General features: G+C 49.2%; 5 non-coding genes across 5 annotated transcripts; all 5 read right to left on the reverse strand.

Moving 5' to 3' along the window:
• Positions 1 to 564: 564 nt before the first annotated feature.
• trnan-guu lies at positions 565 to 638 on the reverse strand. The gene has a single exon. It is a non-coding gene; the product is annotated as a tRNA-Asn (tRNA).
• Positions 639 to 2,287: 1,649 nt separating this feature from the next.
• On the reverse strand, positions 2,288 to 2,368 carry trnas-aga. The gene has a single exon. It is a non-coding gene; the product is annotated as a tRNA-Ser (tRNA).
• A 4,444-nt stretch (positions 2,369 to 6,812) lies between these two features.
• trnan-guu lies at positions 6,813 to 6,886 on the reverse strand. Its single transcript has one exon. It is a non-coding gene; the product is annotated as a tRNA-Asn (tRNA).
• A 5,489-nt stretch (positions 6,887 to 12,375) lies between these two features.
• trnas-aga lies at positions 12,376 to 12,457 on the reverse strand. The gene has a single exon. It is a non-coding gene; the product is annotated as a tRNA-Ser (tRNA).
• A 3,645-nt stretch (positions 12,458 to 16,102) lies between these two features.
• On the reverse strand, positions 16,103 to 16,176 carry trnan-guu. Its single transcript has one exon. It is a non-coding gene; the product is annotated as a tRNA-Asn (tRNA).
• Between the last annotated feature and the right edge of the window lie 758 nt (positions 16,177 to 16,934).

Genomic DNA, 16,934 nt, shown 5'->3' on the forward strand with positions numbered 1-16,934 from the left:
TGCTCGCGGACTTTTGTGCAAAAAGACAAACAACCAAACAACCAAACAAACTATAGACACAGTCATAACACACACATATTCTTTTACATAATAAATAATGGAAGGAAAAACGTTCAGTAGAGTTAGTCCCTGGTGAGATATGCGTTTACAGTCCGAATGACCTCCTTCTCAACCTCTCCGTTCTCACTGCATGGCAACGGAGGCGTTTGCCTGACCGTAGCAGCTGGAACAGTCCGTTGCAGGGGTGGAAGGGGTCTCTCATGATATTGTTGGCTCTGGAGTTGCACCTCCTGATGCATAGTTCCTGCAGGGGGGCAAGTGAAGTTCCCCTAGTGCGTTCGGCGGAACGCACTACTCTCTGCAAAGCCCTCTTGTCCTTGGCAGAGCAATTCCCACACCAGATGGTAATGTTCCCGGACAAGATGCTTTCCACCGCCGCTGCGTAGAAGCACTGGAGGCACGCAATCAGCGGATTGAGGCGACAGCAGAGAGAGCCAGCCTCTGGAGAGAGCAGATTTGCTCAGCTGCCAAGGACATGCACAGGAAAAAATATCAGATCGCCAGCGTCCCTGGGTGGGCTCGAACCACCAACCTTTCGGTTAACAGCCGAACGCGCTGACCGATTGCGCCACAGAGACAACTGGACGGAAAAGGGCATCAACGGATCATTCTCGAGCTGGGAAGCGGTGACCTGGGGCACGGTTGGGAAACTGCTTTTCATAAACGGCATCTAAGATTTGGTCCAGGAAGATTGTTTTCTAAAATAAATTTTTTTAACCCCCCCCCCCCCCCCCCCCCCCATACAGTAGACGATCACATCCAACATTCTCAACGCTTACACATACAGTAATTGGTTTTATATTCTGTGGATAAAGGATCCTTATACCAAGCCCCCTTAACGTTCACTTGGGCAGGAAGTCACGGTCCTCATAATGCAGACACTTCTGCAAACACTTAGCTTCCTGTGTACAGATCCGCCCCCAACCCGAGAAACGGTACGCATGTGGTCGACACAAAATGCTGCAGGAACTGTGCGGGACAGGCAACATTTCTGGAGAGAAGGAATGGGTGACGTTTTGGGTAGAGACCCTTCTTCAGACTGATAGTCAGGGGAGAGGGAAGCTCGAGATGTTGAAGGGTTGAACAAGAATGTAAGTTGTGAAAACAACAGATAATCAGAGAGGAGGAGCAGCGGGTGAGGTTGTTGTCGTACTTTCAGCGGACTTCACACATACTTCACATGTGATCGGGGGTGCCGCAACAATTCACCGGGTATGTCCAGTGAGCACAGGTGTGGCAGTGTGGGTCGACACTCTCTGTCGTTCAGTGAATGAGAGGTGAACTACCGCTCAGCACATACTCTGGGCCGCAGTATTCAGGACCGGAGCCAACTAGGCAAATATACAGCTGAGTAATGAAGCCTAGCCGGGCAGAGTCGCAGGACCCCACGATGTTTGTCATCGCCGCCCGCGTTGGGAGCTCTGCGAACCACAGCTCCAGGATGTCGGTGCCGCAGACCCAGCACTCCGGGCTCCAGACGGCGATCCCCGGTAAGGCATCGCCAGCCCCGCGATGTATCAGCGCTGTCCCGCCGCTGCTGGAACATTGGTCGGTCCAGGCAGGAAATGCCGCTCCAATCCAGTAGGTAGGCCGCAGGGGGGAGGGGGGGGGGGGGCGAGGACGCGACTCCAGGAAGCGACTGAAGGACGGTATCCCCCGTACCGTACCCTATTCCCCCACATTAAAACATTAAAAAAACATAAAAAAGCACACTTCAACATAACAAAAAAAACGAAAAATCAAAAAGATACCGATCTGAAGGTGGAGGCAGCGGGCACCAGCGCCACCGAAAGTACAACGCTCAGAGAGGAGGAGCAGCGGGTGAGGTTGTTGTAGTACTCTCAGCGGAGAGAGGAGGAGAACTTCACATGTGATCGGGGGGAGGGGGGGCAACAATTCACCGGGTATGTCCAGTGAGCACAGGTGTGGCAGTGTGTGTCGACACTCTCTGGCGTTCAGTGACTGCGAGGTGAATTATCGCTCAGCACATATTCTGGGCCGCAGTATTCAGGACCGGAGCCAACTAGGCAAATATACAACAGAGTAATGAAGCCATTTGTTCCATGTCGCAGCAGATAATCAATCGACTTACCGGCGTGACCAAAATCTTTGCGCTACGGACATATTTACTAACCTATTTCCGCGGAATATTAATTCTGACAGCAGTTAGTGAACAACCCGTCAAAATTATGCAAAAGTCGGTTCAAACGTGCGGACCTGCTACCGCCGTAATCGGCAGGATTCGAACCTGCGCGGGGAACCCCAATGGATTTCTAGTCCATCGCCTTAACCACTGGGCCACGACCACTGCGCTCCAAATGCCTGCGCTCGAAGAAGTTAATTCACCAGAAAAATTCGGTGAGTCCTGGGACAAACTGAGAGCGCTGATTGCAGTGTCACGGCAATAGTACTGATCCTAAACCAAAGCTAGAGAGCGCCGGAAACACACAACAGGCCAGGCAGTTCGTTGAAAATCGCTATCAAAATATGTGGGGAGGTGAGACACAATTTGGGGGGAGGGACTCACTTTCTTGGTGCCCGCGCAGGGCTTCAACATCGGGAGCCTCTATCGCCTCGACGTAGCAGTTTGATTTTAAGCTGCATCGGTCGATGAAAGCACCCTCGAACGGGCCGATTCAGCCCTTAGAAATCGTCTGATACCCGCTTGAATCTTTCAAAAGCTACAAGTGATAAATAACACTTAAGCAAATTTAATTGAAGCTAATAAAGGCAAACAGAAGAACCAACCTTGGAGGGGGGAGACAGAGAGAGATGAGGAAAACATACCAAATAACGTGAATAAGGGTGAATGAGGGACTTACCTGCAAGCCAGCCAGGAAACCCTTTCGACCTGAGCCCTTAATGAGCTGACCAGTTTAAATCCGATACCCGTGTAAATCTTTCCCATTCACCAATATATCCAATTATTGGATGTTCGGCAGCTGTGGTGGGGCCTGAATGCAATCACCTCCTGGATGCGATCTCGCTGGCCTTCCACTCCACTCTGGACCACTTGGACAACAACAACTCATATGTCAGGATGTTATTCATTGATTACAGCTCGGCATTTAATACTATCATCCCCTCCAAGCTGGTTACCAAACTCGCAGAACTGGGTCTCTGCGCATCCCTCTGCAATTGGATCCTCGACTTCCTCATCCACAGACCACAGTCTGTCGTGTTGGTGGAAATGTGTCAGACTCGATAACAATCAGCACGGGAGCACCTCAAGGCTGCGTGCTCAGCCCCCTGCTGTACTCACTCTATACTCATGACTGCGTAGCCGGTCATAGAGCGAACTCCAGCATCAAGTTGGCTGACGTCACCACTGTGGTGGGACGTATCACTGATGGGAATGAGTCCGAGTATAGAAGAGAGATCGAGCAACTGTCCATACTGTCCATATGGTGCCAGCACAACAACCTGGCCCTCAACACCAGCAAAACCAAGTGCCACGGCAGTAGTGGACTTTGGAAGGAGTAGGATGGGGACCAGCAGTTGCGTTTATATCAACGGGTCAATGGTTGAAAGGGTCAAGAGCTTCAAATTCCTGGGCGTGCACATCTCTGAAGATCTTTCCTGGTCCGAGAACACTGATGCAATTATCAAGACAGCTCATCAGCGCCTCTGCTTCCTGAGAAGATCACGGAGAGTCGGTTTGTCAAGGAGGACTCTCTCTAACTTCTACAGGTGCACAGTAGAGAGCATGCTGACCGGTTGCATCGTGGATTGGTTCGGCAACTTGAGTGCCCAGGAGAGGAAGAGACTGCAAAAAGTAGTAAACACTGCCCAGTCCATCATCGGCTCTGACCTTCTTTCCATCGAGGGGATTTATCGAAGTCGCTGTCTCAAAAAGGCTGGCAGTATCATCAAAGACCCACACCACCCTGGCCACACACTCATCTCCCTGCTACCTTCAGGTAGAAGGTACAGGAGCCTGAAGACTACAACGACCAGGTTCAGGAATAGCTACTTCTCCACAGACATCAGGCTATTAAACCTGGCTCGGCCAAAACTCTGAACATTAACAACCCATTATTTGTTATTTGCTCTTTATCAGTTTATTTATTCATGTGTTTTGTAGTCAATGCCTATTATGTTTGTGTGCTGAAGCAAAGCAACAATGTCATTCTCCTATCAGGGACACATGACAATAAACTTGAACTTGAACTTGAATTAGTTCAAATGGTAATTGTACCCGCATCAGACAGCTTTAAGTAATTCTCCGTGAACACCTTCAGTAATACTTGAAGGTCAAAACACAATTAATGATACATCATGTTAATTCGATGTTTATAGAGGCATTTAACAAGCGCTGAACAGTGACACCCCCACTGCCTCGCGGAAAGCAGAGATTTTAATAGACGTTTTTTCACCAAATTTCATAATCCGGATTACAAAACATGGGATGGATTGTCCCCCACCTCTCAAAACATGGGTAGGGACATTTCTATATGTAGGTAGAGTGGGAAAATCAGGTTGGTTCTGGACCCCAAGAAAGGGAATTTGTAGAGTGCGTCCGAGATGGATTCTTAGAGCAAATGTACTGGAGCCTGCCAGAATGAAGGCAATTCTGGATTAGGTGTTTTCTAATGAATCATGATTTAATAAGGGAACTCAAGGTAAATGAACCGCCAGGTGGTAGTGACCATAATATGATAGGTTTTAATCTGCAATTTGAGAGGGAGAAGGTTAAATCAAAAATGTCAGTGTTGCAGTTCGTCAAACGGACTATGTAGGCATGAGAGAGAAACTGATCAAGGTCGACTGGTAAAGGATCCCTGCAAGAATGACGGTGGAACAGCAATGGCAGGAATGTCTGTGCATCGTCCAGAAGATGCACGATCATTTTATTCCAAAGAGGAAGAAACATTCTAAGGGCAGTAAGAGACAACCCTGGCTGACAAGGGAAGATAGGGATGGAGTAATGCTAAATAATAGAAGTATAACATAGCAAAGAGCAGCGGGAAGCCAGAGGATTGGGTAACTTTCAAAGGACAACATGAGGTAAGGCAGAGGGCCGTCACGGGACAACCAAATTAGTGTGGGCGGGAGTCACATTCAGTCCCCGGCAGGTGAAGGCGGGGGTTCTTCCCTCAAGTCCCGAGTCAGCAGGCTGGAGAGACTGAGCCCGGTTGGCGGGTGACCCGAGTGTTGTGAAAGGACTGAGTCCGGATACTTTCCTGTTCCTCTCATCACGGGCCGCAGCGTGATCTGCGCAGGAACCTCTCCGATTTAATGTAATGTCCAGGGGGGGGGGGGGTGGGGGAAGGGGGGGGTAGGGGGTGGGGGTGGGCGTGAGACAAACAGAGGAGGGAGGGCGGGGCTGGACGTAGAGGGTCTGGCAGCAAACGCGAGAGCTACATTTTTACATCGAAGGAAACTCTTTGGGGGTTACGTTGGGGGACCGGGACTCCCGTGTGACCCAACGGGTCCCACTTAGTCCAGCATTTTTTAAACATTGTGATAGTACCTGGATCCACCAGCCTCCTACATGCGGTAGGATCCAGATACCATACACCACATTCGTCTAAACAGTACTACTTTTGATACTTTCTAGCTTCCGGGCGGCTAGACCGTGGGGGTGTTATGGGAAATAATGTTCTACTCTCGAAGACCCTCATTATTGGGTAAATCCCGTCAGGTCCGCCTCAGCTTCCTTTGTTCCAGGAAAATACACCTGTCTGTCCAGACTCGCCCCTTTCTAGTGGACCCCCCCCGCCGCGCCTCTCCTTTACACTCACACCGCTCCAATCACTCCAATTGTATTCCAGATTGCTGCCATCATTCTATCCTTTATAGTGTGCTTTGCGTATTTATCTATATCGAACTATCTACACATCGCAAAAATTCTCATCTTGTTTGTTTTGTGTTTCTCGGCGTCTTTCTTCATTTTATTAGCGTGCTCATCAGTGTTGTTATCCCTGTCTCACTACTTCGCCATGTTCCCAGGTTTCTACACCTGGGTTAATATCCTTGTGCTCACTGCTGTCGCGTATACTTGTTCCTGGTTCCCAGGTCCCGACATTGAACGAAATAAAATATAAACGGGCAAATCGACGGGGATTTATACCTCCGAAACGGCACTTTCCCAGTTCTCGAGGGTTCGGGGCAAAGTCGAGTCTGCATTTTAAAGTCCAAATTTCTTCAGATACCGTTTGCGGGATTTCCCCCAACTTTTGTAAAGTCACCAGGTGGAAGTGATGGGAATTGAACCTGGGGCCTTTACACGAAAAACGTGCGCCCTTTTGCGGAGCTACATCCCGGACTCCGTGAGAACAACATCGACATTGAAATAGCTGGAGCAGGCCACGCGGCCATACGAGTTTCCACCACCATTCAACATGTTCTCAGCTGATCATCCCAACACAGTCCACTGTTCCCCTCCCCATACCTCTCGACGCCTTTTGTGTCCAAACGTCTCGCTGTACCTCCTTAAAATTGTCCAACGGCAGTTCAGCAGATAATCCAATCCGCTGGTTCCAGGGATAGACACAACAAGCTTAAATAACTCAGCAGGACAGGCAGCATCTCTGGAGAGAAGTAATAGGCGACGTTTCGGGGCAAGACCCTTCTTCAGTTCCTGGGATGTTGTTTATAGAAAAGAGGAACATTTCAATGAAGGAAGTGAAACGCCGCAGGGAGATACCCAATCAGCGGATTGACGCGACAGCAGAGAGCGCCAGTCTCTGGAGAGAGCAGATTTGCTCAGCTGCCAAGGACATGCACAGCAAAAAATATCCGATCACCAGCGTCCCTGGGTGGGCTCGAACCACCAACCTTTCGGTTAACAGCCGAACGCGCTGACCGATTGCGCCACAGAGACAACTGTACGGAAAGGGCAATAAACGGTCGATTCCCGAGCTGGGAAGAGGTGACCAGGGACACGGTTGGGAAACTGCTTTTCATAAACGGCATCAAAGATTAGGGCCATAAAGATTTTTTCTAAAATAAATGTTATTCAGACCCCCCACCCACCCCACCCCCACCCCCACCCCGTATATAGTACAGGATCACATCCAACACTCCCAACGCTTACACATACAGTAATTTGTTTTATATTATGTGCATATATTCTGTGGATAAAGTGTCCTTATACAAAGCCCCCTTATCGTTCACTTGGTCAGGAAGCCACGGTCCTCATCAAGCAGAACATTCTGGAAACACTTAGCTTCCTGTGTACAGATCCGCCCTTCTTCAGACTGAGTGTCAGGGAAGAGGGAAGCTCGAGATGTTGAAGGGTTGAACAAGAACGTAAGCTGTGAAAATAACAGATAATTATATTGTATTGTATTCAAATTTATTGTCATTGTCTCAATTAGAGACAACGAAATGAATTTCCCTTTACAGTCAGTATCATAAAAATAAATAAATAATAAATAAAAAAACATTAAAAATAAAATTAAATTTAAAAAAAAGCACACACAGAAAGTCCACGACACAACATAACACAATGGCACCAAGGTGAGGAAGGCACCATAGTCCAGCCATCCTCATCTCCGATCTTCCCAGATGTTGACCCGAGTTCGGGGCCTTCCGAGCACCCGCAGTCGCCACCCCGGGCGGCCCGATGCTCAGGCCCTCTCGCCGGGCTGATGGAACGCCGACGCCGAACCCCGACGGTGAAAATCCTCCTCAGCGGCCCGGACCTCCCGATCAGCCGCCTACCACCGGAGTCCGCAGCTCCCGAGTCCGCAGGCCTAGCCGGGCAGAGTCGCAGGACCCAACGATGTTTGTCATCGCCGCCCGCGTTGGGAGCTCCGCGAACCACAGCTCCAGGATGTCGGTGCCGCAGGCCCAGCACTCCGGGCTCCAGACGGCGATCCCCGGTAAGGCATCGCCAGCCCCGCGATGCATCAGCGCTGTCCCGCCGCTGCTGGAACTTTGGTCGGTCCTGGCAGGAAAGGCCGCGCCAATCCAGTAGGTAGGCCGCTGGGGGGAGGGGGGGGGTGGGGGGCGAGGACGCGACTCGAATAATAGTCGCGTTCTCTCCAGCAAGCGACTGAAGGACGGTATCCGCCTTACCGTACCCTATTCCCCCACATTAATACATTAAACAAAAACATAAAAAAGCACACTTCAACATAACAAACAAAAACGAAAAAACAAAAAGATACCGGTCTGAAGGTGGAGGCAGCTGGCACCAGCGCCACCGAAAGTACAACAACAGAGAGGAGGAGCAGCGGGAGAGGTTGTTGTAGTACTCTCAGCGGAGAGAGGAGGAGAACTTCACATGTGATCGGGGGGAGGGGGGGCGGGGCAACAATTCACCGGGTATGTCCAGTGAGCACAGGCGTGGCAGTGTGGGTCGACACTCTCTGGCGTTCAGTGAATGCAAGGTGAATGATCGCTCAGCACATACTCTGGGCCGCAGTATTCAGGACCGTAGCCAACTAGGTAAATATACAGCTGAGTAACGAAGCCATTTGTTCCATGTCGCAGCAGATAATCAATCGATTTACCGGGGTGACCAAAATCTTTGCGCTACCGATATATTCACTTACCTATTTCCGCGGAATATTAATTCTGACAGCAGTTAGTGAACATTCCGTAAAAATTATGCACAGGTCGGTTCAAACGAGCGGACCCGCTACCGCCGTAATCGGCATGATTCGAACCTGTGCGGGAAACCCCCAATGGATTATCAAGTCCATCGCCTTAACCACTCGGCCACGACCACTACGATCCAACTGCCTGTGCTCGAAGAAGATAAATGACCAGAAATAATCGGTGAGTCCTGGGACAAACTGAGACAGCGCTGATTGCGGTGTCACGGCAGTAGTACTGATCGTAAACCAAAGCTGGTGAGCGCCGGAAACACACAACAGGCCAGGAATCGATGTAAAAGATGAGGTGAGTAATGGATTAAATTTATTATATATGAATGCGCGAAGTATAAGAAGTAAATTGGATGAGTTTGAGGATCAGTTAGGAATTGGTAGATATAACATTGTGGGGATTACAGAGACACGGCTGCAGGTGGGTCAGGACAGATAACTAAATATTCAGGGTTATACATCCTATAGAAAGGACTGGCAGGTGGGCCGAGTATGTGCGGTAGCTCAGTTGGTGAGGGGTGAAAATCAGTTCTTTGCGAGGGGTGACCATTGGACTGACGATGTAGAGTAGCTGTGGATAGAAATTAGGAATTGTAAAGGTAAAAAGACAATAATGAGAATTATCTACAAACCCCCAAACAGCAACCTGGATATAGGGTGCAAGTTGCAGCATGAGTTAAAATTGGCATTTAACAAAGGTAATGCCACTGTGGGTAGGGACATGTAAACAACCTCCCAGATATACCAAAGGACAGAGGATCTAGGGAGACAGAGGAACTGAAATAAATTTGCATTAGGTGAGAAATAGTATTGGATGAAGGAGAGCCAGTGGATGTACTATATCTGGGCTTTCAGAAAACTTTTGATAAGGTACCACAGGAGATTACTGAGCAAAAGTAGAGCATATGGGATTGTGAGTAGGGTATTGACATGGATAGAGAATTGTTTGGCGGACAGGAAATATAGGGATGTAATGTTGAAGATCTTTTAGGCGCTGGTAAGGCCGCAATTTGAATATTTTGAGCAATTGTGGGCACCATAGTTGAGGAAAAATGTGCTGGTCCTGGAGAGGGTCCAGAGGACATTTACAAGAATTATCCCAGGAATCAGTAGGTTAATCTATCAGGAGCGTTTGTTGAAACTGGGCCTGTACTCGATGGAGTTTAGAAGAATGAGTGGGATCTCATTGAAGCATGCAGAATAGTGAAAGGATTGGATAGAGTGGGTGTGGAGAGGATGTTTCCACGGAAGGGTTTAGGACTAGAGGTTATAGCCTCAGATTTAAAGGACATCGTATTAGGAAGGTGAGGAGACATTTATTTTGTCAGATGGTCGTGATTCTGTAGCATTCTGACGGCTGTGGAAGTCAGGTCAATTGATATTTTTTAGGCAGAGATAGATATATTCTTGTTTAGTAAAGGTGTCAGAGGTTATGGGTAGAAGGCAGGGGAATGTGGTTATAGAAATATAGGATCATAGAAAATAGGTGCAGGAGTAGGCCATTCGGCCCTTCGAGCCTGCACCGCCATTCAATATGATAATGGCTGATCATCCAACAGCAGCCTGCCTTCTCTCCATACCCCCTGATCCCTTAAGCCACAAGGGCCACATCTAACTCCCTCTTAAACATAGCCAATGAACTGGCCTCAAGTACCTTCTGTGGCAGAGAATTCCAGAGATTCACCACTCTCTGTGTGAAAAATGTTTTTCTCACCTCGGTCCTGAAAGATTTCCCCCTTATCCTTAAACTGTGACCCCTTGTTCTGGACTTCCCCAACATCGGCAACAATCTTCCTGCATCTAGCCTGTCCAAACCCTTACGGATTTTGTAAGTTTCTATAAGATCCCCCCTCAATCTTCTAAATTCTAGCGAGTACAAGCCGAGTCTATCCAATCTTTCTTCATATGAAAGTCCTGACATCCCAGGAATCAGTCTAGTTAACCTTCTCTGTACTCCCTATAGGGCAAGAATGTTTTTCCTCAGATTAGGAGGCCAAAACTGTACGCAATACTCCAGGTGTGGTCTCACCAAGACCCTGTACAACTGCAGTAATGCATCCCTGCTCCTATTCTTTTGCTATGAATGCTAACATATCATTCGCTTTCTTCGCTGCCTGCTGCACCTGCATGCCTACTTTCAATGACTGGTGTACCATAGATCCTCACCCACGTGGACGCAAAATTTAACTGGGGTACAAACGTCACGTCCGGCACATGTTATTGATGCTGGAAACGCGTACTTTCACACCCGTGAAAAACCGCGAAAACGGCCCGTTTTTTAGCTGTAAATAACTGTGCCAGTCGGGGTGATCGCGAGGCACAGTTATCTTACTTTAGAGTCCAGAAGATAAAGAAAAACGAAGGTAAAGACAAGAGGGAACTGAAGGAGCAACGACAGCGGAAGTGGTTAGCAAACATTGGCCGTGGAGATATAAAGATAGAAAATATCGGGAATTATCGCGTTTGCTCACTGCATTTCATGAAAAGTAAGGCATTATGTTTTATCTTTATCAATTTGTTACATAAAAAGTTTAAAAAGTGAAAAATCCATCATTAAAATTGCAAAATCTTCCATGGTTCTCAGGTGGGTTTTAACATGCAAAAAGAAAATGCTTCTGAAGCTACATTTACCATTTAAATAATCGTAAACCACAAATGCGCTTTGAAATGAATTTTACTGAGATGCAAGCTACGGAATGGGATAATTGTTAGCTGTTAATTGGATAATAATAATAATCAAATGTCCTGATAACAGCCGAACGCGCTGACCGATTGCGACACAGAGACAACTGGACGGAAAGGGCAATAAACGGACGATTCCCGAGCTGGGATGCGGTGACCAGGGACACAGTTGGGAAACTGCTTTTCATAAGCGGCATCAAAGGTTTGGGCCAGAAAGATTTTTCTAAAATAAATGTTATTCAGACTTCCCCACTCACCCCACCCCACCCCCACCCCGTATATAGTACAGGATCACATCCAACATTCCCAACGCTTACACATACAGTCATTTGTTTTATATTCTGTGAATAAAGTATCCTTATACCAACCCCCCTTACCGTTCACTTGGTCAGGAAGCCACGGTCCTCATCAAGCAGAACATTCTGGAAGCACTTAGCTTCCTGTGTACAGATCCGCCCTCAACCCGAGAAAGGGTACGCATGTGGTCGACACAAAATGCTGCAGGAACTGTGCGGGGCAGGCAACATTTCTGGAGAGAAGGAATGGGCGACGTTTTGGGTAGACACCCTTCTTCAGACTGATAGTCAGGGGAGAGGGAAGCTCGAGATGTTGAAGGGTTGAACAAGAATGTAAGGTGTGAAAACAACAGATAATCAGAGAGGAGGACCAGCGGGAGAGGTTGTTGTAGTACTCTCAGCGGAGAGAGGAGGAGCACTTCACATGTGGTCGGGGGTGCCGCAACAATCCACCGGGTATGTCCAGTGAGAACAGGTGTAGCAGTGTGGGCCGACACTCTATGCCATTCAGTGAATGAGAGGTGAACTATCGCTCAGCACATATTCTGGGCCGCAGTATTCAGGACCGGAGCCAACTAGGCAAATATACAGCTGAGTAACGAAGCCATTTGTTCCATGTCGCAGCAGATAATCAATCGACTTACCGGGGTGACCAAAATCTTTGCGCTACGGACATATTTACTAACCTATTTCCGCGGAATATTAATTCTGACAGCAGTTAGTGAACATCCCGTCAAAATTATGCACAGGTCGGTCCAAACCAGCGGACCTGCTACCGCCATAATCGGCCGGATTCGAACCTGCGCGGGGAAACCCCAAAGGATTTCTAGTCCATCGCCTTAACCACTCGGCCACGACCACTACGCTCCAACTGCCTGTGCTCGAAGAAGATAAATCACCAGAAATTATCGGTGAGTCCTGGGACAAACTGAGACAGCGCTGATTGAAGTGTCGCAGCAGTAGTACTGATACTAAACCAAAGCTGGAGAGCGCGGGCACAGTGAAAGGCCTGGATAGAGCGGAAGTAGAGAGGTTGTTTCCACTAATGGAACAATCTGGAGCAAGAGGACATAGACTCAGAATAAAAGGAAATACCTTTGGAAAGGAGATGAGGAGGAATTTATTTCGTCAGAAGGTGGTGAATCTCTGGAATTCAGTGCCGCAGACAGCTGTGGTGGAAAAGACATTGGGTGTTTTTAAGGCGGAGATTAACAGATAATTGATTAGGATTGACGCCAAAGCTTACAGGGAGAAACTACGAGAATGGGTTTGAGAGGGAAATATATGCCCACCATGATTGAATGGCAACGTAGACTGTGGGCTGAATGGCCCAATTCCGCGATTCTGTCGTGGTTGAATATAGTGTAATATAGTAATATCATGGTAAATATATGAATATAGTGTAATATAGTAACATTCTCGCGGTTTCTCGCGATGCAGGCTCGAAGGGCCGAATGGCCTACTCCTGCACCTAATTTCTATGTTTCTATGTTTCTATGTTTCTCCTTGCAAACTTTGGCTGGATGTATATCTCCCTCCCCGTCCCCCAATCCCCCCCACACACAAGCCCCCCACAACCTGCCCGCGCCCCCACAACGCTCCCCACCGCCACAATCCCCCCCCCCCACAACCACCCCCCCACACACCCCTCTCCCACACAACCCCCCCCCACACACACACACACACACACACACAAACACACACACACACACACACACTCACACACACACACACACACACACACGCGCGCGCACACACACACACGCACACACCCACACACACCCCGCCCACACCCCCCACACCCCCCCGCCCATACACACATCCCTCCCACACACACACACCCTCCCCAACACACCCCTCCCCTCCCACATCCCATTTCCCCCTACACCCCTCCCGCCCACATACACACCTGCCCCCCCCACCCCACTTCACGCCGCAACACACACCCCACCCCACGATCCCTCTCCCCACACACCACACTCTCCCCCCCTCCGACACCACCCCGTCCACACACACACCCCCTCCCTCTCACCCCACCCCCGGCCACGCACCCAACTTCCCTCCCACCTTTCCTTCCTCCCCTCCCACACAGGAAGAGGAGGGGGAGGGAGTGCTCGGCTAAGAAGGGAAATAAGCCACGCCTGCGCAGTTAGGGGCTATGGATGAGTGGTGGAATATTGCGTTGGGGGAACGGGTGAATGGTGGAATATCAAAGGTTCAAAGTTTCAAACGGAATTTATTAGTGAAAAGCTTATTGCCATTGCAGCACATGAAAAAAGAATACAGAAATGACAATAATAAAGAGATTTAAACATAAAAAACATCCCCCCACAATGGTTTCGATTATGAGGAAGGCATAAAGTCCAGTCCCCATCCCCATGTCCACCCATAGTCGAGCTTATTTTGGCCTCCGCAGTCGCCGCTACGGGGCCCGATGTTCCAGGTCATTCTCGCCGGATGATGATGCTCAGGCGTCGAGAGAAACTTCACAGCTTTGGGAAACCTGGAACGGCCGCTTATTTACCGAAGACCGCGAGTTCCGAAGCCGATAGGCCGCGCTGGATGGAGCTCCACAGTTCTTTGCAAAATTTTAAGTTTCTCATTGTTCACTTTTGGAAAGTGTTGGGGGGGGGGGGATGGAAGGATAGGAAGGGGGTGGGGGGGGGGTGGGGGGGGGAGAGTTATGGAGGGATGGAATGACTGAGGGTAGGGGAAAGGAGAGGGAGGGATAGGTGAGGGATTGGAGAAAGGGAGGAGGAGGAGGAGAAGGGAAAGTAGAGGGAGATGAGGGAGAGTGGGTAGGAGTGGGGATAGAGGCAGAGGATGGGGAGTGGGGGTGGTAGGGAGTGGAGATTATAGGAAGAGGAGGGCCGTGGGGAAGATCAGGAGGGATAGTGGGGGGGATAGGCGGAGGCGAGGAGTGTGTGTGGGGAGGGGGGGTAGAAGGATATGGGAGGGGAGAAGAGTTTTGGAGGGAGGGAGGGAGATATAGGGTAAGGGAAAGGAGTAGCAGAAATAGGTGAGGGAGGGATTGGAGAGGGTAGGAGCAGAAGGGAAAGAAGAGGGAGGATGAAGAGGAGGGGGAGGGAGTGCTCCCTTCCGCTTTTGTCTTTCTCACTGTCTTTCTTCATTTTCTTGGTGTGCTCATCGGTGTTGTTATCCCTGTCTCACTACTTCGCCATGTTCCCAGGTTTTTACACCTGGGTTAACATCCTTGTGCTCACTGCTGTCGCGTATACTTGCTCCCGGTTCCCAGGTCCTGACATTGAACGAAATAAAATATAAACGGGCAAATCGACGAGGATTTATACATCCGAAACCTCACTTTCCCATTTCTCTAGGATTCCGGGCAAAATCAAGTCTGCATTTTAAAGTAAGAATTTCTTCAGACACCGTTTGCGGGATTTCCCCCAACTTTTGTAAAGTCACCAGGTGGAAGTGACTGGGATTGAACCTGGGGCCTTAAACACGCAAAACGTGCGCCCTTCTGCAAAGCTACATCCCGGACTCCGTGAGAACAACATCGACATTGACAATAGCTGGAGCAGGCCACGCGGCCACACCAGTTTCCACCAGCATTCAACATGATCTGAGCTGCTACTCCCAACACAGTCCACTTTTGTGTCCACACGTCTCGCTGTACCGTCTTAAAACTGTCCAGCGGCAGTTCAGCAGAGAATCCAATCCGTTGGTTCCAGGGATAGACACAACAAGCTTAAATAACTCAGCAGGACAGGCAGCGTCTCTGGAGAGAAGGAATAGGCGACGTTTCGGGTCGAGACCCTTCTTCAGTTCCTGGGATGTTGTTTATTGAAAAGAGGAATATTTGAATGAAAGGAAACGAGTTGCCGCAAGAAGTCAACTCAAGTCAAGTCAAGTCAAGTCAAGTCAAGTTTATTTGTCACATACACATACGAGATGTACAGTGAGAGGAAGTGGCAATGCTCGCGGACTTTTGTGCAAAAAGACAAACAACCAAACAACCAAACAAACTATAGACACAGTCATAACACACACATATTCTTTTACATAATAAATAATGGAAGGAAAAACGTTCAGTAGAGTTAGTCCCTGGTGAGATATGCGTTTTCAGTCCGAATGACCTCCTTCTCAACCTCTCCGTTCTCACTGCATGGCAACGGAGGCGTTTGCCTGACCGTAGCAGCTGGAACAGTCCGTTGCAGGGGTGGAAGGGGTCTCTCATGATATTGTTGGCTCTGGAGTTGCACCTCCTGATGCATAGTTCCTGCAGGGGGGCAAGTGAAGTTCCCCTAGTGCGTTCGGCGGAACGCACTACTCTCTGCAAAGCCTTCTTGTCCTTGGCAGAGCAATTCCCACACCAGATGGTAATGTTCCCGGACAAGATGCTTTCCACCGCCGCTGCGTAGAAGCACTGGAGACACGCAATCAGCGGATTGAGGCGACAGCAGAGAGAGCCAGCCTCTGGAGAGAGCAGATTTGCTCAGCTGCCAAGGACATGCACAGGAAAAAATATCAGATCGCCAGCGTCCCTGGGTGGGCTCGAACCACCAACCTTTCGGTTAACAGCCGAACGCGCTGACCGATTGCGCCACAGAGACAACTGGACGGAAAGGGGCATCAACGGATCATTCTCGAGCTGGGAAGCGGTGACCTGGGGCACGGTTGGGAAACTGCTTTTCATAAACGGCATCAAAGATTTGGTCCAGGAAGATTGTTTTCTAAAATAAATGTTATTCAGACCACCCCCCCCCCCCCCCCCCCCCCCCCCGCCCATACAGTAGAGGATCACATCCAACATTCTCAACGCTTACACATACAGTAATTGGTTTTATATTCTGTGTATAAAGTATCCTTATACCAAGCCCCCTTAACGTTCACTTGGGCAGGAAGTAACGGTGCTCATAATGCAGACACTTCTGCAAACACTTAGCTTCCTGTGTACAGATCCGCCCCCAACCCAAGGGTACGCATGTGGTCGACACAAAATGCTGCAGGAACTGTTCGGGACAGGCAACATTTCTGGAGAGAAGGAATGGGTGACGTTTTGGGTAGAGACCCTTCTTCAGACTGATAGTCAGGGGAGAGGGAAGCTCGAGATGTTGAATTCGGCCCTTCGAGTCTGCACCGCCATTCAATATGATAATGGCTGATCATCCAACAGCAGCCTGCCTTCTCTCCATACCCCCTGATCCCTTAAGCCACAAGGGCCACATCTAACTCCCTCTTAAACATAGCCAATGAACTGGCCTCAAGTACCTTCTGTGGCAGAGGATTCCAGAGATTCACCTCTCTCTGTGTGAAAAATGTTTTTCTCATCTCGGTCCTGAAAGATTTCCCCCTTATCCTTAAACTGTGA

This window comes from Amblyraja radiata, chromosome 37 (genome assembly GCF_010909765.2).
Source record: "Amblyraja radiata isolate CabotCenter1 chromosome 37, sAmbRad1.1.pri, whole genome shotgun sequence".
NCBI lineage: Eukaryota > Metazoa > Chordata > Chondrichthyes > Rajiformes > Rajidae > Amblyraja > Amblyraja radiata.